This window comes from Haemaphysalis longicornis, unplaced genomic scaffold (genome assembly GCF_048455015.1).
Source record: "Haemaphysalis longicornis isolate Haplotype H1 unplaced genomic scaffold, Haemaphysalis longicornis Haplotype H1 scaffold_14, whole genome shotgun sequence".
Classification (NCBI taxonomy): Eukaryota; Metazoa; Arthropoda; class Arachnida; order Ixodida; family Ixodidae; genus Haemaphysalis; species Haemaphysalis longicornis.
In genome coordinates, this window is record NW_027526245.1 from 49,353,690 (window position 1) to 49,365,681 (window position 11,992).

The 11,992-nt window shown below is 49.5% G+C and overlaps 1 non-coding gene across 1 annotated transcript; it reads right to left on the bottom strand.

Moving 5' to 3' along the window:
- Positions 1-803: 803 nt before the first annotated feature.
- Positions 804-876, bottom strand: Trnat-agu (transfer RNA threonine (anticodon AGU)). Its single transcript has one exon. It is a non-coding gene; the product is annotated as a tRNA-Thr (tRNA).
- Positions 877-11,992: the final 11,116 nt, after the last annotated feature.

Here is an 11,992-nt window from a genome sequence, read left to right on the forward strand (position 1 = left end):
GTTTCCTGTGCTTGGGGGTGGTAGCCAGCGCCATTCGGACTAATCGGGGTAAGGGGACCTTCTTTTTAACCCCCAGGTCGTGACTCGAGTGTCTACGACATGTCCAGAGTGGTCGACCAGCTTTGAACCCTCTTAAGCTCCCTTTGGCAACAAGACTGCCAGAACAGAGGCCCTCGCTATGCATGTAGCGAATCAGAATAGGAAATGAGGGGCTCGTTGAAAATAACACAGAAATAAGGGTTGGCAGTCGAGAAAACCTCAGAAAGCAAAGGGGAGGATGTGGTAGATCATTGAAACAGATTAAGAATTTGGAAAGAAAGAAAGAAAGTGCAGAAAAAATGCCCGCCAGGTGGGATCCGAACCCACGACCTCCAGAATACCGGTCTGGTGCGATAACCACTACGCTACCGGCGGGGCGATTTTCCCATTCACTTTCTGGGGTATTTATGTTAGGTATGTTTGTTTCCTGTGCTTGGGGGTGGTAGCCAGCGCCATTCGGACTAATCGGGGTGAAGGGGACCTTCTTTTTAACCCCCGGGTCGTGACTCGAGTGTCTACGACATGTCCAGAGTGGTCGACCAGCTTTGAACCCTCTTAAGCTCCCTTTGGCAACAAGACTGCCAGAACAGAGGCCCTCGCTATGCATGTAGCGAATCAGAATAGGAAATGAGGGGCTCGTTGAAAATAACACAGAAATAAGAATTGGCAGTCGAGAAAACCTCAGAAAGCAAAGGGGAGGATGTGGTAGATCATTGAAACAGATTAAGAATTTGGAAAGAAAGAAAGAAAGTGAAGAAAAAATGCCCGCCAGGTGGGATCCGAACCCACGACCTTCAGAATACTGGTCTGGTGCGATAACCACTACGCTACCGGCGGGGCGATTTTCCCATTCACTTTCTGGGGTATTTATGTTAGGTATGTTTGTTTAATGTGCTTGGGGGTGGTAGCCAGCGCCATTCGGACTAATCGGGGTGAAGGGGACCTTCTTTTTAACCCCCGGGTCGTGACTCGAGTGTCTACGACATGTCCAGAGTGGTCGACCAGCTTTGAACCCTCTTATGCTCCCTTTGGCAACAAGACTGCCAGAACAGAGGCCCTCGCTATGCATGTAGCGAATCAGAATAGGAAATGAGGGGCTCGTTAAAAATAACACAGAAATAAGGGTTGGCAGTCGAGAAAACCTCAGAAAGCAAAGGGGAGGATGTGGTAGATCATTGAAACAGATTAAGAATTTGGAAAGAAAGAAAGAAAGTGAAGAAAAAATGCCCGCCAGGTGGGATCCGAACCCACGACCTCCAGAATACCGGTCTGGTGCGATAACCACTATGCTACCGGCGGGGCGATTTTCCCATTCACTTTCTGGGGTATTTATGTTAGGTATGTTTGTTTCCTGTGCTTGGGGGTGGTAGCCAGCGCCATTCGGACTCATCGGGGTGAAGGGGACCTTCTTTTTAACCCCCGGGTCGTGACTCGAGTGTCTACGACATGTCCAGAGTGGTCGACCAGCTTTGAACCCTCTTAAGCTCCCTTTGGCAACAAGACTGCCAGAACAGAGGCCCTCGCTATGCATGTAGCGAATCAGAATAGGAAATGAGGGGCTCGTTGAAAATAACACAGAAATAAGGGTTGGCAGTCGAGAAAACCTCAGAAAGCAAAGGGGAGGATGTGGTAGATCATTGAAACAGATTAAGAATTTGGAAAGAAAGAAAGGGTTCGGATCCCACCTGGCGGGCATTTTTTCTTCACTTTCTTTCTTTCTTTCCAAATTCTTAATCTGTTTCAATGATCTACCACATCCTCCCCTTTGCTTTCTGAGGTTTTCTCGACTGCCAACCCTTATTTCTGTGTTATTTTCAACGAGCCCCTCATTTCCTATTCTGGTTCGCTACATGCATAGCGAGGGCCTCTGTTCTGGCAGTCTTGTTGCCAAAGGGAGCTTAAGAGGGTTCAAAGCTGGTCGACCACTCTGGACATGTCGTAGACACTCGAGTCACGACCCGGGGGTTAAAAAGAAGGTCCCCTTCACCCCGATTAGTCCAAAGGCGCTGGCTACCACCCCCAAGCACAGGAAACAAACATACCTAACATAAATACCCCAGAAAGTGAATGGGAAAATCGCCCCGCCGGTAGCGTAGTGGTTATCGCACCAGACCGGTATTCTGGAGGTCGTGGGTTCGGATCCCACCTGGCGGGCATTTTTTCTTCACTTTCTTGCTTTCTTTCCAAATTCTTAATCTGTTTCAATGATCTACCACATCCTCCCCTTTGCTGTCTGAGGTTTTCTCGACTGCCAACCCGTATTTCTGGGTTATTTTCAACGAGCCCCTCATTTCCTATTCTGATTCGCTATATATATATATATATATATATATATATATATATATATATATATATATATATATATATATATATATATATATATATATATATATATATATATATAGATCTATATATATATATAGATATATATATATATATATAGATATATAGATATATAGATATTTAAATATATATATATATTTATGTCCGAGGTTTTCTTGACTGCCAACACTTATTTTCTGTCTTATTTCACGGAGCCCTCATTTCCCATTTCCTGATTCAATACATGCTTAGCGAGGGCCTCTGTTCTGGCAGTCTTGGTGCGAAAGGGAGCTTAAGAGGGTTTAACGCTGGTCGACCACTCTCGACATGTCGTAGACACTCGGGTCACGGCCCGGGGGTTAAAAAGAAGGTCCCCTTACCCCGAGTAGTCCGAGTGGCGCTGGCTACCACCCCCAAGTGCAGGAAACAAAAATTACTTAACATAAATACCCGAGAAAGTGCTGGCGAAACAGCCCCGCCGGTAGCGTAGTGGTTATCGCACCAGACCGGTATTCTGGAGGTCGTGGGTTGGGATCCCACCCGGCGGACATTTTTCACCACTTTCTTTTCGACGCAAAAAATTCTTCGTCTCTTTCTATGACGCACTACAACCTCCCCTTTGCTTTCCGAGGGTTTCTTGACTGCCAGCCCTTATTTGCTGTCATATTTCACGAGGCCCCTCATTTCCCATTTTCTGATTCGCTTTACATATATATATATATATATATATATATATATATATATATATATATATATATAATTATATATATATATTGAAGAGGTGTTTATTGGCAGGGAATGGTAGCGTCCCAGGTGACGGCGTTCAGGTAGGCACTGAGACTAGCCGGAGCGATGATCACGATGCAGCGAGCTATCAGAGATCGTGGCGCGTTCTCTGCGAGGCCGTTGCTACCTCCTCGTCGTCTTCACAGTCCGCTTCACTACGTACCCATTATTGCCCATGGCCACCGTATCAGAGCATACCCACACGGGACATAGTGCGTCCTTCGCAGTGCCTGATAGCATGCTATAAGTGGCCAAGTCTTTTGCACTACAATTACCCCCCGCGGACATAAGAAGCCATCCTGGCGACCTAAAGCAAGATAAAACCATCGGTTCGTGGTAAGCCTTGAGACGGTCAACGTGCACAGTTTCGCGACCGCGACAACGAAGGTCCGGAGACAACGTGAGCGGCTCAACTACGTATTTCACTGGGGATGCGCGCTTGATAACACTGTAAGGACCATGATATTTGGACAGCAACTTCTGAGCAAGACCAGGAACAGTCGAGGGTATCCACAGCCGCACAAGAGAACCGGCAGCGAACTCAGGGGGCGGTGTTCCATCGTCGTGACGCTGCTTCTGGCGAGATTGCTCCTCGGAAGTCAGGGCCCGGGCGAGCTGGCGACACTCTTCGGCGTGTCGAGATGCCTGTGATACGGGGGTACATTCAGATGCATCTGGTCGGTACGGCAGGATGGTGTCGAGCGGACATGATGGCTCGCGGCCGTAGAAGAGAAAGAAAGGCGAAAACCCCGTAGTTGCTTGAGTGACGGTGTTCTACGCATAAGTTACGTACGGAAGAACTTGGTCCCAGTCGGTGTGGCCTGCCGAAACATAAGTTGCCAACATATCGCCCAGTGTCCGATTAAATCTTTCCGTTAGCCCATTGGTCTGTGGATGGTAAGTAGTGGTGCGGTGGATAACGTTGCACTTTGCCAGCAGGGCTTCAAATACTTCAGATAGAAACACACGGCCTCGGTCACTGAGCAACTCTCTAGGGGCATCGTGACGAAGAATGAACCGGCGTAGGAGACATGAGGCGACCTCGCGGGCGTTAGCGGCTGGTAGTGCGGCGGTTTCAGCGTATCTCGTTAAGTGGTCTACCGCGACGACGGCCCAGCGGTTTCCAGAAGCCGTGTAGGGGAGCGGCCCATACAAATCGATTCCTACGCGGTCGAAGGTCGTACTGGACACGGCAGGGGCTGCAACAGAGCCGGCGGTTTGTTTGGTGGGGACTTACGGCGTTGACATATTTCGCAGGAACGGACGAACTTGGTGACAAAAGTGTACATTCCACGCCAATAGTACCGCATGCGGAGACGTCGGTATGTCTTCAGTACACCAGCATGACCACACTGCGCATCGGCGTGAAAACATGCGCAAATGTCTGAACGAAGATCACTTGGAATAACGAGGAGCCACTTCCGGCCGTCTGCGTTATAATTTCGGCGTTACAGAAGCTCGTCACGAATAGCGAAGTGAGTGGCCTGTCGCCGTACAACTCGAGGGGTGTTTGGCGAAGCGGGGTTTGTCAGATAGTCCAAAAGAGAAGTGATCCAGGGATCCTTGCGCTGCTCGCGAGCCATGTCGTCAAGTGACAGAGAGGACAGAATCCCGTCTATGGATGACAAAAAGGCACGGTCGGCGGTCACAGGAGAGCGTGAGAGCGCATCGGCGTCGGTGTGTTTGCGGCCAGATCGAAAGAGCACTCGAATATCGTACTCTTGTAAGCGAACGGCCCACCTTCCAAGATGACCAGACGGATCCTTCAAAGAAGATAGCCAGCATAGGGCGTGGTGGTCGGTGATTACGTCGAAGGGCCTGCCGTACAAGTAGGGACGAAATTTGCTTATGGCCCACACAATAGCCAGGCACTCTTTCTCCGTGACAGAGTAGTTTTAGTAGATTTAGTAGTTTTAGTAGTTTAGTAGTAGATGGAACACCGCCCCCTGAGTTCGCTGCCGGTTCTCTTGTGTGGTTGTGGATACCCTCGACTGTTCCTGGTCTTGCTCAGACGTTGCTGAAGGCAATGGGGTGCTGACACCGTAGCGGGTGCACACGATAGAAGAGATAGTTGGCGCGCAATTTCTTGGCCAATAAAATCTTGAAAGCGGGGCATCAGGGAAGACTCCTCGCTGCCGACGACCAATCCCGAAAGGGGCTCTCCCGGCTGTGACGCTTAGCGCCGCGTGAGAAGCCGTTGCTTGCGGAGCTCGTCGAAGCTCTGACACCAGTTGATGACGTCCCCGACAGTCTGTGGATCCTTTCTCAGCAACATCTGAAAGGCGTCGTCGTCTATACCCTTAAGGAGATGCTTGATCTTGTCAGCCTCGCTCTTGGAAGGGTCTGCCCGCTTGCACAGGCCGATAACGTCTTCTATGTAACTCGTGAATGTTTCGCCTTTGTTCTGCGCCCGCTCTCGCAAAAGTTGTTCAGAAACACTTTCAGAAAATCAGTCTTGAAAGCTGACCAAGACTGCAAGTCGGCTCCGTGGTTCAGGTACCACGTCTCAGCGAGTCGTATGAGGGAGAATGGGATATTGTTGAGCTTTATCTTGTCATGCCATCTGTTATGTGCGCTCACCCTTTCATACGATGACAGCCAATCTTCCACGTCCTGGTCATCATCGCCATAAAACATGGGTGGGTCTCGCTCGCGGATTGCACCGGAACAGACGATCGGGGGTTGCGAGGGAGACGTCATTTCCCGAGGGTAGTCAGTGGACAGGACGCGACGGAGACTTCTGCTTCGTAACTGGAGTCGTCGGTGAGGACGGGAACCCGCACACTCCACCAACTGAAGAGGTGTTTATTAGCAGGGAATGGTAGCGTTCCAGGTGACGGGGTTCAGGTAGGCACTGAGACTAGCCGGAGCGATGATCACGATGCAGCGAGCTATCAGAGATCGTGGCGCGTTCTCTCCGAGGCCGGTGCTACCTCCGCGTCGTCTTCACAGTCCGCATTCACTACGTACCCATTATTGCCCATGGCGAGCGTATCAGAGCATACCCACACGGGACATAGTGCGTCCTTCGCAGTGCCTGATAGCATGCTCATGCTCTAAGTTGGGAAGTCTTTTGCACTAGAATATATATATATATATATATATATATATATATATATATATATATATATATATATATATATATATATATATATATATATATATTGATTGATTGTAGGGTTTAACGCGCCGACGCACCACAGGCGATGAGGCGCGCCGTAGTGGAGGGCTCCGGATTAATTTTGACCACCTGGGGATCTTTAACGTGCGCCGAAATACACACGGGCGTTTTTGCTTTTCGCCTCCATCAGAAAAGTGGCCGCCGCGGCCGGGAATCAAACCCGCGACCTCGTGCTCAGCAGCGCAACGCCTTAGCCACTGAGCCACCGCGGCGGGTATATATATATCTATCTATATATATCTATATATATATATATATATATATATATATATATATATATATATATATATATATATATATATATATATATATATATATATATATATATATATAACGTGGTGGCAGCGCAGACGACCGGGAACAATAGTGAAGAATGATGAACCATCTATTTAGAGCTTATTTACATGGCTTCCAAGCCGGCGGCCGCGCAGGCAGCGCTCACCCACAGATATTCTTCTTCGTCGTAGGCTGCGATGACAGAGTCACGCTAAGTTGCCCTCTTCATCGACTTCTCGTGACATGACCCCTCGGTGTAAAGCAACCGTCCCGATCGACGCCGCCTTGGTATGCGGTGTGGTGAGGACGAAAGATGAGATGACACTGTAAAATGAAGTCCTTGCCGCCACATAGGATGATGACGGTGTGGGCGGTGCCTGGCCCCGCGACACGAGCTCGTCAAGGCACCGACGAAACGTCGAAGGTAACAGGAATCATACAGGCTACTGGACTGGGGACACGCCGTGGTCGTGTGGTCGCGTCATCAGCTCATGACAGTTCTGGAACGGCTCCTTACAAGCTGCCGACACGGGGCGAGGGGACGTCGTCGAGTGCTGGTACCAGCGGGGCTGGGGCTGCCGACGCTGGTCACGCCCTCTCGATGATCGCGCCGAGGCTGATGAGGTGCTTAGCTGGGGCCAGGACGGCCCCAGCCTGCGCACTTCACCAAAATGTAACGTGGCGGCTGCGCAGATGACGGAAACTATGGCGAAAAATGATGAACGATCTATTTACAGCCTATTTACATGGCGGCCAAGCCAGAGCCCGTGCAGGCAGCGCGCACCGACAGATCTTCTTCGTCGTAGGCTTGGATGACAGAGCCACGCTGCGTTGCCCTCTTGATCGTCTTCTCGTGACAATATAAATATAATCATTCTTCGTGTTTCTTAGCAGCGGCGCCAAGAGGCGACAGCGCATGAAACAACTGGTTGAGTGCACAGGTTCCCGGGTCGTCTTCATTAAACTTTCTAAGCCACGCTTAGAAGCCTGTTCTTGAGCTCTCTCGAAAAAGCTCCAGCTGCCCCCACTCATCTGATCGCCGCCTTCAAAGACCCCGGCTCTACAGCTACGCGTTTACAGTATGCGACATGACGCAGATTGCTGGATACGACTTATCCATGAAAAGGACCCCTCTGGAAAGCCCAAAACCGCCTCGTCCTGTCCGCACACTTGTACATCGGGCTAGGCGCCACCAAGGCGAGCTGTCTTTAGAGTGCACTTACATTAACTACTAAACATATAGTTGTCAATCCCGGGGACCGCAACTATTGGCGCAGGTGACTCTCAAACAGCCGCAGGTGACTCTCAAACAGCCTCAGGTGACTCTCAAACAGCCTTGTAGTCCTGCCATCTTCCGCGGTGATGTCTTTGAGGACATGGAGGATTTTCTCGAGCAGTTTAAGCGGGTCGCATCGTTCAACCAGTAGGATGGGCGTCAAAACCTCCGTTATGCCTATTTCGCGTTAGAACGTGGTGCAAGGACATGGTTGGAGAAAGGTAAATCGAGCTGATCTACATGGGACAAAATCGGGCCGCATCATCAACAAACGTTTGCTACCAGACACCGTCACGACAATACAGAGCGCATGTTGGAGTCACCGATTCAGACACCCCATGAAACCGTAAATAAAATTACAGAGGACAAGTTGTGTTCCTTAAAGAGAGCTGACCTTGAAGTTTCAGAACTGAGAAAACTGCGCTACCTGATGCATGGCGTCCAAGAGAAGCTATTCGCAAGTCCGCTGCGATACCCTCCACGGAGGGTGAAAGATTTTAAGGTGGCAACAGGCATTGAGGGTACCCTCCAAGAGACAACCCGGCAGTAAAGCCACGTAAACGACACTTTGCCGTAGCAATTATGGCCAACGACACGGCCCTTCGAGATCTCATTCGCTCAATTGTACGAGAAGAGCTGCAATTGAGTGGGATAGTGGCGCTGGATCCTGCGGCAGCATCGTTGGCTGATGTTGTTTGCCAACGAATCGGGCAAGCGCTTTCAACCATGGGGCAGAGGATGCAAGCACCACAAGCGAGTTATGTAACATCTCTTTGTCACCAGCTGTGCATCGTGCCTACGTCATTGCCGCCGCGAGTACCTCAAACCGACCCTCTGCTCGATGGAGCAGATTCTTCTATATTTTCTCGGTCTCAACACGAGAATTTATTTGAAACGCTGGTGCGCTAGACAGACGGGTGGCGTGATGACGAGAACGAGCCTAATCATTGTGACGAAGCAGGCCACGTTTAGCGTTGTCGCCGGCACAGTGAAATTTGGCTTCGCGGCCATTTTACGTCGCCTCACGGCAATGCTTTGGCCAAAGGCCTGCAGAAATCGAAGGGCTTAACTCGCTGCCAGACAGGGTCCCCATCGATCCTCCCACGTTAACAGACACCGTCTCCCCGCTTGCCACGAGGCCATCGAGGACCCCCCCCCCCCCAAGGACCACCGCGTGGAAGAAGTTCCAGTCCTGTGAGGGGAAACTAACCTCCCCAAACTAAGGAGGCAAGGTTGCTACCGGAAGTTTTTTGGAAAAGCTTCGAGAACCCCCCATGTCGCTGACCGAACACACGACATCACCGACAGACACACGACCTCACCGAACGAACACGCAGCGTCCCCAGCTGAACACGCGGCCTTGCCGACAGTACCCATGATTCCGCCGAATGAAGGCCCGATGTCGCCGTCTTAACGCAGGGGTAACGGAACAGGCAGGTATCGGGGAAAATGCCAGTGCCGCAATTGTAATTTCTATAGATCAGCACCAAGTAACTACTTTTTTCAACACTGGTGCTGACTACTCAGTAGTTTGCCAAACAACTACTTTTCGCCTAAGAAATGTGGGTAAATGTACAGCCAGGATAGGTATAGGCCACTCCGAGGTCGTCGAGATTTGTCGTCCTCCCTTAGTGCTGCAAGGAATAGGAGAGGACGTTTTCTAGGACTTAATTCTAGGAGGACTTTATTCTAGGAGAGAACATTTTCTGTGAGTACCATGTTGTCATAGACGTAGCTGAGCGCTCTATTAAATTCTCCACGAGTCATCACCACCCAGAACATATAGTACGCCCTGTGCCATTGCGAGTGTTTGAAGATTATTGGAGCGTACCTCCGCGGCCCTGCGTGAAGGTTTATTTCATGTCTGATGTTCACTGTACCGTTGATGCGTATGGACGCCCTCCTGCTGGATCACGGCATAACACTTGCTCGAGCCCTGCTGCATGTCTCCGATGGCCTTTCGGAATTATTGCTGATAAATTTGGCAACGAACGCTCGCTGTAACGTCGCTAGGGGTGCCATGGCTGCTTACTTTGAAGAAATCCTGGGCAACGACTACTGCTTAGTATTAGAATGCACTGAACCTGGGGAAGATGATCCTGATCCTATCATTGACGTCTGTTGCTGCTTACCGCAAGGGGGCCACAAGCCCTCCGTGCGCTGCTAACGAGCTCCAAAAAATGTTTTCCATTATCGTCTGCAGTGCGTCAAACACCACTGACGAAGCATCACGTCAATACTGCCTACGCCGAGACGCCTATTCACCGAAACCTTTATCGTTTATCGGCCAAAAAACACGACACCAATCGAAGCCAAGCTCACAGAGGCTGCGAGATGACGTTATCCAGCCATCTTGGAGTTCCTGGGTGTCCCCCCTGTTTCGAAATAAAGAAGGTCTGTACATTGCGATTCTGTGTAGACAACAGGAAGCTCAATCAAGTCAGAAAACAGAACATGTATCCGTTGCCACGGATCGAAGACTTCCTCGACAGGCTTAGTCATGCCCGTTACTTTTCACCGATATATTTGAATAGTGTGTATAGGAAACTCGAGGTTGATGAGCTTGACCGCGAGAAGTCCGCCTTTATGATGTCCGATGGTCTTTATAAGTTTAAAGTTCTCCATTTGTGGTTGTGCCCAGCACCTGCCACTTTTGAAAGGATGTTAGGCGCTGTTTTATTCGATTTGAAGTAGCGAACGAGCTTGGTTTATCTCGACGATATCATCGTGTTAGCGCCCAAATTTGACGAACGTTTTCGACGGCTATTTTCCGTTCTTCCTGCGTTAGATCTGCCAGTATCACGCCGAAAGCAGAAAAATGGCGTTTCGTATACTAGGAGCCACTTTTCTTCGGCAATGTTCTCAGCCACACCAGCGTCAAGATCGATCCTGGCAAGATAGCAGCGGTGCCCAAATTCCCGTCCCCTGCGGAGAAACATGCTGCTAGAAGAATTTCTAGGGCCTTCCCCCTATTACCGGGCGTTTATTTACAGCGTTTCAAACATCGCGGCCCCGTTAACCTGCCTCATCTATAAGGTAATCACCTTTGATTGGATTCAAGAGCATCCGGCTGCTTTGAAAGAACTCATACTTTGCTTACAAAAGCTGCCGGTACTAGCCCACTTTGACAAACGAGCTGCGACCAAAGTCCGTACAGACGCTAGTAATGCCTGTCTTGGACCCGTACTTGTACAGTCGCAAGACCGTGTGGACAGAGTCGTCGCGTATGCAAGCCGAACACTTATTCGGGTGGGGACCAACTAATCGGCAACAGAAAAAGAATGCCTGGCCGTTGTATGGCCAGTCCTACAATTTCACCCTTACCTCTACGGCTACCTTTTCCAAGTAGTAAGCGACCACCCCACCCCGTGGTGGATGGCCAATTTAAAGAACCCAATGAGTCGTTGAGCTCGCCGGTGCCTGGGACTTCAAGAGTTCGACACAACGACAATATATATGTCCGGAAAAAAATACTCTCACCCTGACTGCCTTTCACGAGCGCCCGTGGAGCACGCAGACAAGGAATATGAAAACGACGCGGCTTTCCTGAGAGTGCTGGACGCTGCCGTCTTGTCTTAGCAACGGATGCAGGACGAGGAGTTGCCGCCTTTTTTAGTCCTTCTACAAGGGTGGAATGACGACGTTTCAAGGCCCTTCGCACGCTGGTTCAAGCTGTTATGCTTACGCAACAACACCCTTTTATTTATTTATTTATCCATAATACACCTAAAGGCCCTCGTGAGATGGTATTGCATAGGGGGGGGGGTGTACATGAGCAAACGTACAATGAATGTCAAAAACAAAAACGCAAACAAACAAAAGAGGTAACATTTCAAATCAAATACAGACTAAAGTTGAAACTTATGTTATAACAAGTAATTGCTAATGACAGCAAAATTAGACCAAAGAATAGGTAACAAATCGTTCGAATACAGACACGTACACAGTGAACCTACGAAATTGCAAGGAACAATAATCAATACACTTAATAAAAAAATAAAACAAATGAAGTATACACTCAAAAAAATATACACTCACGCATCACACCGCAAACATGCTGAATCAAGGTAAAAAAATACACATTTGCTCTGCACGTCCCGAAAAGGAGAGAA